Genomic DNA, 11,672 nt, shown 5'->3' on the forward strand with positions numbered 1-11,672 from the left:
ATAAAGTTAAGATAATGAGAAAATGAAACAAAAACCGACCTTTTCCCTGAATGGTTGTAGTTTATACAACCGACAAAAAATTTGCAGCTACATTAAAATAATCCAACCAACAGTTTCAAATCTAGCTGACTTTACACGCGATGCATCTTTGCTGTTTGTTGATCAGATAAAATAATCTTTTTGGACAAGACAGAGTTGGTTGCTGACCTTGGAGCTCTTTCTTAAAGATCACATTGACCATCTGTGGAGGCGACCTTGCATTTATCTAGTCTAAAATGATGGTTTGGTATTAACTTTTTTGTCAAGTGGTTGCAAGACATTTAAATTGTTAGTATTTGCTTATTACCAGTTTTTGAGGACAACCGAGGCTCTGTGTTTGCTTTCTGCCAAGCATTCTATTCCCTTGGGAGTGTTTCAGAGCGTAGGGCCTCAAACGCCTTGGACTCAGGTCATTGTGCATGGATAGTATACATGTAAGCTTGAAATAGAACAATAACTGTGTTTGTATTGTTTGTTGATTTGAGGCACATTGAGTTGCCTTGTGCATGAAATGTGCTTTATAAATAAAGTTGCCTTTCCTTGCCTTCCTTTCTTACTGGTGTAATCTTTATAAATGAGTGAGTCATGTCATATAACATTTTGTGTTTTTCCACTTCCATCTTCAAGCACTATCTTATATCAGAGCACCTCTTTCTCAGTCTGCAGGTTTACTTGTGGTTCCTAGAATTTCTAAAAGTAGAATGGGAGGCAGATCTTTTAGTTATCAGGCTCCTCTCTTGTGAAACCAACTACCGGTTTTAGTCCGTGAGGCAGACACCCTGTCAACTTTTAAGGGTAGGACTTAATTTTTTGATAAAGCTTATAGTTAGAGGGGTTCAGGTTATCCTGAGCTATCTCTATAGTTATGCTGCTATAGGCTTAGAAAGCTGAAGGACATAGGGATTCATCATTCTGCTTCATTCTATCTTCAGTCTGCTTCATCACCTGCAAAGAGATGTAAAAAGAACAGCACAACCAACAGACATGGTACGAGATATACAATAAACACCTAGATACTATTGCCAAAGTAGTATTATATAATCTGACATGTGCTCTATGTTACCTGAAGATAAGAATGTGGGCTTTATGTATGGAAGTGAATCTCTGAGTACCTGGAACCAAGCACCTGTAGTTGTTTGTGAGAGTGCACTTGTGCATGTAAAGTTTATCCAAAGGAAAAAATGCTCAATAGTGGTTGTGGAGAGCCGAAGAGGTGCCTTCCCTTACCACTGAGACCCAAAGCACCAGATGTCCAAAGGGACCCCAAGAGCGAAGGCGCCAAGGTGGGGCCAGCCCAGGAAGTCTGACCCCCACCAAGGCAGAAGGATGTCGGAGCCCCCGGGAGCCATGGGGACAAGTCCGCAGCCAGCCACCTCAAAGGGAATCTGGCCCCTTGCCGGCCAGGCCCTGCAGAGAAGCCGCCAGGAATGAGCCAGTAGCCACCACACATGTAGGACCTTGGGGAGGGTGTCGTTACTGGAGGGTCCCACCTTCTGATGACGTCCCCCACCCCAATTTTATTTCACATTTTAGAAACTTTCATCTACAACATTTCACAACACACATATATGTAGGGAATTGTCTGAGGGGGTGGGGTGTAAGGACACTGGGGGGGCTTATTGTGTTGGCCTCACCTCGGATGGCTCCCCCGCAGCCCCTCTTGCATTTGTACATTGAGCCATTGAGGGTTCTGGGTGGTTGATTGAGGGGGTGCACTGGCAACAGCTATCTTCCAGAGGGGGTTGGACTGTGCCGGGCATCCCCTTTGGTACTCCCAGCTTTAATTACACCTGAGAACAACACAACATTCGGGCGGGCGCAAGGAGGATCAGGGTATTTCTCACACTTCCCTTCTCCGGTTGCTGTCTGGGGCCTGGGGGAAGAGCAGGCCACCTAGTCCGTAGTCTTGGCGGGAGGGTTGTTGCAGGGGGAGGAAGTGGTCCCCTGAGTTTTTTAGGGGGGGTAGGGGGGGTGGACGGGCGGGACGAAGGTGGGACACTCCTGGGGCCTCAGGTCCCCCTGGCAGGCTTCAACATTGTGGTGCCTGGGGGATTTCTTTTGGGCCGTCTCTCCTCTTCCCTTGTAGGGAGAGCTGGTTTCCTGGGTTGGCCCCTATTGGCCGCCTTTGCTTTGGGGATCCCTTTGGACGTCTGGGTGTTTGGTCCTCCAATACTTGTCCTGGTGCTCTGGGGGGGTGCATGTTAGGGCTGGGTGATAATTCAATAACGATATATATCGATCGATAGACGTGTGGCGCAATAGAAAAAAAGAGGGTCGATAAAAGTTCGATAAAAAAGAAACGCAGTTTTCCTTGCTTCTCATTGTAGCCTAGCATGTAGGTTTATGCTAGTCACTGCTTCCTCCCAACCAATCACAATCGCGGACCCAGGCATGCCGTCACCAAGCGCCGCCCTCTCAAACCACAACACAGAGCACATGAAGAAGCAAGTAGAGGCGGAGGAAATTGTTTCAAAGAAGGGTTTTTGTAGTTCGGCAGTCTGGCAGTATTTTGGTCATGGCAAGTCGGACCAAAAACAAACCACAGTCATCTGTAAAATGTATCGGGAACCAGTGAAAACGAAGTCTGATAACACAACCAACTTTTTTTTATCATCTCAGCCGCTCACACCCGCAGGAGTACGAGCTGTGCAGGCCCCGACGCGGCTCTCCTCCGAGGAATCTTCGGAAAATATATATATATTTTCAGTTCTGGGGAGTTTCCCACGTAGTTCTAGCTATTGAGATAAAAATGCTGAGGGGCCAGAAATTTCAAAGTAATAACTCAGGTTAAAGCAGGAAACGGGGACGGCGGCGGCGGTGGGGGGCATTTATCTATTTGTTATATTTATTTTGGTCACTTTTCTGGTCACTTTAGTTTATTCTTTGTCAGTATTTAATAACATAACTCAGGTCTCTTAAGTTATTTTTCTTTAAAACAATTCTGTTATGGTTAAAAAAGTTGGTTAAATAAAGATTTAATTCGAAGTCTGTGTTTGTGTTTTTTTTTTTAAATTAAATCATTTAGCAATATTATAAAAAGTCCAGGCAGAGCTGCACATAAAATATGGTTTCAAATCTTTTCAATAATTATCGATATCGATCAATATGCATTTTTTTTTTATCGATAATAATAATTATATAAACTGTTTTTCTATATCGCCCAGCCCTAGTGCATGTTTCGCTCTTCACAAATACTATTGAGCATTTTTCCTTTTGATAAACTTTACATGCACAAATGCACTTTCACAAACAACTACAGGTGCTTGATTCCAGGTACTTAGACATTCACTTCTATACAGAATGACCATATTCTTATCTTTTCAACTACCACATTATACATTTAATCATTTTATCATTTAAATTTTATCATATAATTTAATTTTTGATGTAATTGTTATTGTAAAATTTCTAAGTAGAAAATTTGTTTTTAGAATTTCAACAATTCTTATTTCAACTATTTTAAAATATTAAAGAGATATTCCAGACCCTGATATGAATTAGCGCTGTTTTTTGGCCTTTATCATTCCATAAAGTGGGTGTAGAAGACAGTCCATGCGAAGAGAAATAAACTAAAAAGCTCATTAAAAGCCGGCAGAAAGATCTGGAACAGACAACAGAGGGAAGGCGAGGTGGTGTTTTGGAGCTCGGTCTGAGCAAATGTCTCACATTGTAGGTAAAACAAGTATACAGAAGCTTTTCTCTCTTTCTTTTAGTTTTTCTGTCTTCCTATTGACTTAGATGAATTTCTAACCAATTTTTACAGACTATAGCAGTGACCCTTACCCTAAGCCTAACCTCATTAGGTTCCTACCTAACCCAAACCCGACCTAAACTTGATTCTCTTCATTGTCAAAAACGTTATTCCTGACCTTAAAATAACAATTCCCCTCATAGGCTCCTGGCATTGGGCCCCACAAGGAGCATTCGGTCCCCACAATGTAGCATTTTTCCAGAAATCGGCCCTACAATGTGTCAAATACAAGAACACAAACATACACCCAACCTGAAATGATGTCTTTGCACTTTCTAGAAGTTTATTGATGGGTAATCATTAAAATGGTCTCCTGGCTAAGGAAAGGCTCTGGTCCTTTGTGCTTAAGTACTGTAGAGGAAGGTCAATAATCACAACAAAATGTAAAGAACAGCTCAACTAATTTTATGCTTTTTAAGAATAAACTTTAGTAATTAGGTTTGAAAAGATGCTATGGGTATTTTCTACAAAAAAATGTAATAAATTTTTTAAATGACTTCTCATGGACTCCTCATCTTAGTTAAACATTGACTTAGTTTAACAAGTCTTCCATGCTGGCAGATGGAAAAGGATCTAATTTCAGTGAATAGAGTCTCACTCATTGACAGGAAGGAAAAACTGCACAGAAACTAACTCACATTTAAGGTAGGTAACCTTAACAATAACTTGATCGCAGACAAATTAAAACACAACAAACAAACATACAATTGATTTGATTTAAAAATATATGTTAAAACATACAGTACTCTCTTTCAATTCATAAGCTGTTTAGTTACATTTTTGTGCTCAAATTTTGGTCATTTTGATTTTAAATGATTCTACTGTCTTCCTGATTTGCATTATTTAAATAAACAAAAGAATTGATAGAAACATATTTCATTCTCAGGCCCTTCAGGTTCGAAGTTCATATGAGGTTCAGAGTCAGATGATTAAAGATGTTATAAAGATAAATTAACACAGTCTATGTCCAATTGAACTGAGTTGCAAAGAGCTACATATATTTTTATTATTGTTAAACCTATATTGTAGAATTACTATTCAGACTTTATAAACTCTGCTTAGCATGTTCTAAGGAGAGGAAGAGTAAAAAAATCAAGAGTAAAACAGATGGGAGGCTAAGTTGAAGGAATGAAGCAAGGCAGAAGATGGAAGAACATGCAGTAAGGCAGGTAGAGCACAAATCCGAGTGCTTTACACGAAATGAAACAATGAAATAAAAAATAAAATCAGAGCAAAAGCAAAATTAGAAACATGATAAGCAGGCAATAAAGAAAATAAAATCATTGGACCACAAAATTGAATTGATGAACAGCTTAACAGCCAAAGGCAGTTCTAAGCAAATGCATTTTAACTTGTACTTTAAACGGAGTTTGTTCCAGTGTCTCCTAGTAAAGCATAGGAACTAAATGCTGCTTCTCCATGTTTAGTTCTAGTTCTGGGTGGACAGAGTAGGCAGGAACTACAAGACCTTAGTGGTCTGGGAGGTAGATCCACTGACAACAGATCTGTTATGTATTGAGGTGCTGATCCATTCAGTGATTTATAGACTAACAGAAGGATTTTAAAGTCTATTATCTGAGCTACGGGGAGCCATCGGAAGGGCTTCAGAACCAGGCTTATGTGCTCTACTTTCTTAGCTCAAGTGACGATGCAGGCAGCAGCATTCTGGATCAGCATCAAGCATGTCTATAATGAATATTAATTTATTATCTGTTAGCTTTAGAACTATCTTATCAGTGGACCTAATATAGATAACTGTATGACTTTCTTAGAGTATTTATGTTTTTCAATAGGAACAATCATCAATATTATGTCCAAAAACCTTTAAATCTGTAGATTTCTAAAGTTACCTAAAATCCTTTATTTGTTTGTACATTTTTAAAGGTGACATCTTGGCTTGATCTTGGTTTTCTAACGATATCACCATGGCATCTTCATCACCCTGTAAGTCCACTTAAAACAACTAATGAATATAATGTCTGTGATAATGAGGCACTACCAACAATAGTCTTTATAAACAGTTTTTAATAAAAAAAAATATTTTTCTTTAGACTATAATAACACTCATTTTTTTATCTACAAATAACAGTTTTCAACAATTCTTTCAGTAGTTAAGTCTATCTTAGTTTTTGCAGTCTGATTCATTTAAATATATTTTGTTACTTTTTAATAACCATTAGTTTAGCTTCACTTAAACAGCCTTTCCCAAAACGTTTTGAATCATAAACACATTAACGTCTAATGTGAGTTTAACAACCTGTACTCTGTATATTATATGATTTAGATGGGTGACAACACACTGGCTTCACATTGACCTTTGAATGTATTAAATCTTTTCAAATGTAGTTAAATAATATACTAAAGTTTAGTTTAATTGTTTTATTGAAAGTGATTTAAAACAAAACTTTGCCCTGAAGGTTGGATATGAAATAAAGTTATCTTAGTAACACAGTAAGAAAAGATAACATTCTCAGAAATAGAATGAAGATTTATTTTGTATTGGTGTTTCTTCACTGATGAAACTCTAAATAAATGAAGAGGTTCTGTGTGTTTTTCCATCTAAACCAATATTGCCCATTATAAAAGTTGAAAAGTCGATAAATAGCGCTTCAGTTGGAAATATACATTTTCTGAAGTCAAAGCCTAAATTCTAAATGCTACAATCATAGTGAGCAGTCATAGTAAAGTGAGAAATATTTCACTCATTTACCTTTACATCTAATCCTTTGTCACTTTTTTCCCTTATTTTTACAGCAACACCAACCGTGAAGCCTCGTACTGGCCGCAGGACCTTTTGCATACCTAACAGTAAGTTGTTTACGTTTTTTTAGTTTAGGCCATTTGAATAAAATAAAATATATGTCTATTGAGATTTGATTTATTTGAGGACAAAAAAAGTTTCAATAAAAAAGAAATAATGCTTAAATAGTGAGAGTTAAAAATCTTTCAGATCAGATATATTTTAACTTCCAATAGAATAGAATATAGTACATTTTCCCATACTTGAGAAATTGAAGCTATCAGTGACTAAAAAAGATACAGACACACAAATCCATTAAAAATACTGCAAGAACTAAAAGACAACTAAGAAAAGAAAAATATTATGTTGCAATTGGATAGAATGGTATACTGGGATAATAAGGATAAATAATTAACTTAGGAAGAAGAAAATAGCAGCCAAATAAAAACAAAAACTGGGCAGATAGCAATGTGGTAGAAAAGCACTTCTAGAGCTCATCAGTGATGCCATCCCTGGCTGTCCAATGGGCTGGTCTTGGGGCCCACCCATTCAGCCATCTGTTCCCAACTTGGACATATCAAAAATCCTGTGAAAAGTAAGATGCAACTATGCAATGTAGCTAACTAGGATAACCAGCAGAGGGTGCTGTCAGTTGTTAAATGGTTCTTTTCAAGATTGTGAAGAAGGTACCTTGAAATGATAGGTGACAAATTGGACATAAGAACATGGCTTAACAAAAATAAGAGCAAAGCTAGTTCAATGAGGGACAAAGCCAGTAGATGGCGGAGCAGAGAAGTTAGCAAGGTAATTTCCACCAGGCACTGCAGCTGCTCCTTCTCTCTGCTTGTAGACACCACATCGGCACGGCCCGCAGCGTCAGACACTCCACTACCAGATGGCAGCAGCAGCATACATATCTCATATCCAGTTGACCAAAACAGAAAAAAAGTGGGCCTTAAAAATGTATTCCTCTGCACGGTACCAGACCCTTGCTAGAATGTTCAGTAAAAATGGGTGCAGCTTCTGCTTCCCTGCAGGCAGTTTAATTAACAGGCACGATCATCTGATATACCGTTTAGAGAAACTGCAGTCACAGATTGGAAGTATGCCTTAGAAAATAGTAAAGAACTAAACAAGCTTGGCTCCATAAAATACCATATATTGTGTGAGAGCCACTGGAAAGAAAAAAATGGTGCACATTAAATCTGGCTTTGAAATCACAACCCTTGTGTACAAAGAGCAGTTGGCTCGCAACACATATTGTGTGAGCTTAATCATTGACATTCTGACTTTTCTAGCAATATTCTGCCTTTCAGAGGTGACACTGAAGCAAAGGAGTCATTGGGATCGACCGCCTTTAGTTTATTTTGATGGTTATTTAAATTACACCACAAAAAGACCTAGAGTTGGCTAAAATTATCCCTGCTATCACCAGAAAAGCAACATAAATGTCACGTTATTCAAAATGAACTCAGAACTCATGAGTTAACAGGTGACCTAGCATAATGTTGAGGAAATTGACAACTCTTTTTATACAGTTGAAACGGATGGAACGAGAGATCCAAAAGGATTGGAAAATCTCTCTTTACTTTCTTGATGACATGCTATAAAGAAGATACCGCTGACCATTGCTACAGCAATGTGACATTTTATCACTGAACGTGTACATTTCTATTATATATTAACAGAAATTGCAATAATATTGCCCTTTCAACATTTGGTAGGCTCTGTGGTTACAAGTAGCCTGACCAAATTAAGGTGGAGCAGAGGGCATATGCCATTCCATTTTCAACTTCAGTGGCACAACCAGTGGAGCAGGTGACGATGTTCTGAAAAGCAATCACGGTGAAGCGGCAAAGACACGCGATTTGAGGGAATGTGGAAAATAAGGTGGGGAGGGAATCTTTGGCGTGTTCAAGGTTTCAAGTTGCCTAGATCTCCCTCCCCTGCTTAGTTTGAGAAATAATGTGTTTACAATTATGCAAGTTTCTCCACATTGTCATACCTGCTCTCTGTGACTGTGGTATGAATTTCATAAGTCTTGGACAATAAATGTGCAATTTGAGAGAATGTGGAAAATAAGGACGGGAGGGAATCTTCGGCAGGTTTCAGGCTGTAACTTTAACAAAGAAAGTGTCAAAAATCAACTCGAATGGTGTTGCTAGCAAAATCGGGAATTGGCATGGACAGACAATTTATATACTTCACATATATATCACATATATATCACATGAAATGTGTCTCCATACAAGTAAAATCCTTTTAATTCAAATTTATCTGTCCACCAAAAGTTTCAATTTTAAGGCATCCATGTATAAGAAATATAAAAAACTTTAAGAATGTTAATATTTCAATCCGTTTTCTCATCAATGTTTCGTGTCATTTGCAATTTTTTGTGAAGTTTTGTTTCAAATCTTAATAGATTAATTACCAAAAGATTTTAAAAAGTAAAATCAAAGAAGTGGCCTACCATGACTATGAAGCTGATGCCAGTGGGAAATTTTTCCTCTGCAGTTGTCCCTGACTATGTAGGGGCAATGATAGCCATGCCAGTCCAGGGATTAACTGCAGTTCTACTGTCAGGTGCCTTGGTCAAGGTCAATGACTGGCGTACCTGACATGCAACAACCATACCATCCATATTGCTCTAGGTTAATAGAATATATTAATTAGGCTTTGCATACTTCCAAAAAAAATAAATAAATCCAGCATCCCCCTGCTTTGTTTTGTACAATCAGAACCATCCTGTTCTGAAGTGCTTCACTGACCTTGCTCTCAGACTCCTTCCCGTTCACTGGGGCTGTTTCATCTGGTTTCACTCTGGGCGGCTCTAGCCGCATCTCGTTGGTAGTCCATCAGCTAGAGCCTGCCTTGCTCTGAGAGGATAGACTGAACTTTTAAAACCAGATAAGTGACTCACATGGATAACCATCTTCCATCAGATTATTGTGGTCACTTACCTGTGTTTGTCTCTAAACCAGAGTTGCCATTGATGGGTGGTTCCCCTGCTTCCCCCTCCGCAGCCACTGCTCTGCTCTGTTAATAAATAATAATAATAATAATAATAATACATTTTATTTGAAAGTGCCTTATCAAAACACCCAAGGACACTGTACAGGCAGATAAAACATTAAAAACAGGAAGCTAAAAAGTACAAGCATAAAGATGCCACAGAAAACAAAACAGCAGGAAGTAAAATAAAGCCAAAGGAAGAAAAGGAAGAAATCAATATTGGAGTGATCCATATGAACTAGATGGGATAAGACTGTCTGAACAGGAAAGTTTTGAGTCTGGATTTGAAAAGAGGGAAGGAGTCCAGAGTACGGAGATCCGGAGGGAGGGAGTTCCAGAGGTGGGGAGCATAGCGACTAAATGCCCGGTTCCCCATTGTGACAAGACGGGCCAAGGGAACGGAGAGCTGGAAGGTGTGGGAGGATCGTAGGGAGCGGGTGGGGGTTTTAACGTGAAGGAGATCTGAGATGTAAGATGGAGCCAAGCTGTGGAGGGCCTTGAATGTAGTTAGGAGGAGTTTGAAGATGATTCTTTGTTTGATGGGGAGCCAGTGGAGTTGTTGCAGGATGGGAGTGATATGATGAGAAATGGGGGTCCGAGTGATCAGGCGTGCTGCAGAGTTTTGGAGGAGCTGTAGTTTCTGGAGGGACTTGTTTGGAAGGCCAAAAAGAAGGGAATGACAGTAATCGATGCGTGAAGTGATGAGACTGTGAACTAGAATGGCGGTAGTTTGGGGAGTGAGGGAGGGACGGAGACGAGAGATGTTACGCAGATGGAAGTAGGCAGACTGGGTGATGTTGTTAATGTGGGACTGGAAGGAGAGGGAGCTGTCGAGGACGACACCCAGACTCTTAACCTGAGGGGAGGGGAGGACAGTTGAATCATTGATGGTAATCGAGACGTTATTAGCTTTGGAGAGAGTGTGAGGTGTGCCTACTAGGAGGACTTCGGTTTTAGAGCTATTCAGTTTTAGGAAGTTGGATGAGAACTAAAAATGGATTTCTTGGAGACAGAGGGTGAGGGAGATTGGTGGGAGTGAGGCAGATGGTTGAGTAGAAAGGTAGAGCTGGGTGTCGTCCACGTAGCAGTGGAATTTGATATGATGCTTACGGAGGATGTAGCCAAGAGGGAGGATGTAGATAATAAACAGGAGGGGCCCCAGGACAGAACCTTGGAGCATACCAGCAGAAACGGGGAAGTAGATGGATTTATGAGATTTGAGTTGTATGAACTGTGTCCTATCTGAGAGGTATGAAGTGAACCAGGTTAGAGGGGTGCGGCTGATACCGATGGATGATAGTCGACTGAGGAGAGTGGCATGGAAGATGGTGTCGAAGGCTGCTGTAAGGTCCAGGAGAATGAGGATGAAAAGTAGTCCAGAGTCAGAAGCCATAAGGAGGTCGTCAGAGATCTTGATGAGTGCGATTTCAGTACTGTACAGAGGACGGAAGCTAGATTGAAACTGTTCGTTAATATTATTGGACATCAGGTGGTTGTGGAGTTGGGAGGCAACAGATTTTTCAAGAATTTTGGATATGAAGGGTAGATTGGATATGGGACGTAAGTTATTGAAGTCGGTTGGGTACAGGCCAGGTTTTTTCAGAATTGGGGTGACTGTAGCGGTTTTGAGTGCAGAGGGGACTGAACCAGAGCTTAAGGAAGAGTGGATGATTTTGGTGATGAAAGGAGCAAGTGAAGAACAGCAGGATTTAACCAGAGTGGACAGGAGAGGATCGAGCTGACATGTGGAAGTTTTGGTTTTATGAATGAAGTCGGAAATGGCTTGAACAGATGGAAGGTCAAAACTGGAGAGGGTGGTTGCAAAAGATGGGTAGGGGGTAGCAGGGTCGCCTCCAGAAGCTGCAGCTCCAGATGAGGTCAGGTGTTTATGGATATCTGTGATTTTGGAGACGAAAAAGGACATAAGTTTATTGCAGAAGTCATCGGATTGCATATGATGGGGAAGGGAGTCGGGAGGTTTGGTGATGGAAGTGAGAAGGGAAAAGAGAGTTTTGGAGTTGTGGCGGTTGGAGTGGATTAAGTTAGAGTAATATGCAGATTTGGCAGAGGAGAGGGAAGTCTTGTACAGTGCAATGTGATCCTTGTACATATTTTTGTGAATGGTGAGTC

This window comes from Cyprinodon tularosa, unplaced genomic scaffold, assembly GCF_016077235.1.
Source record: "Cyprinodon tularosa strain WSP-4 unplaced genomic scaffold, ASM1607723v1 ctg192, whole genome shotgun sequence".
Classification (NCBI taxonomy): domain Eukaryota; kingdom Metazoa; phylum Chordata; class Actinopteri; order Cyprinodontiformes; family Cyprinodontidae; genus Cyprinodon; species Cyprinodon tularosa.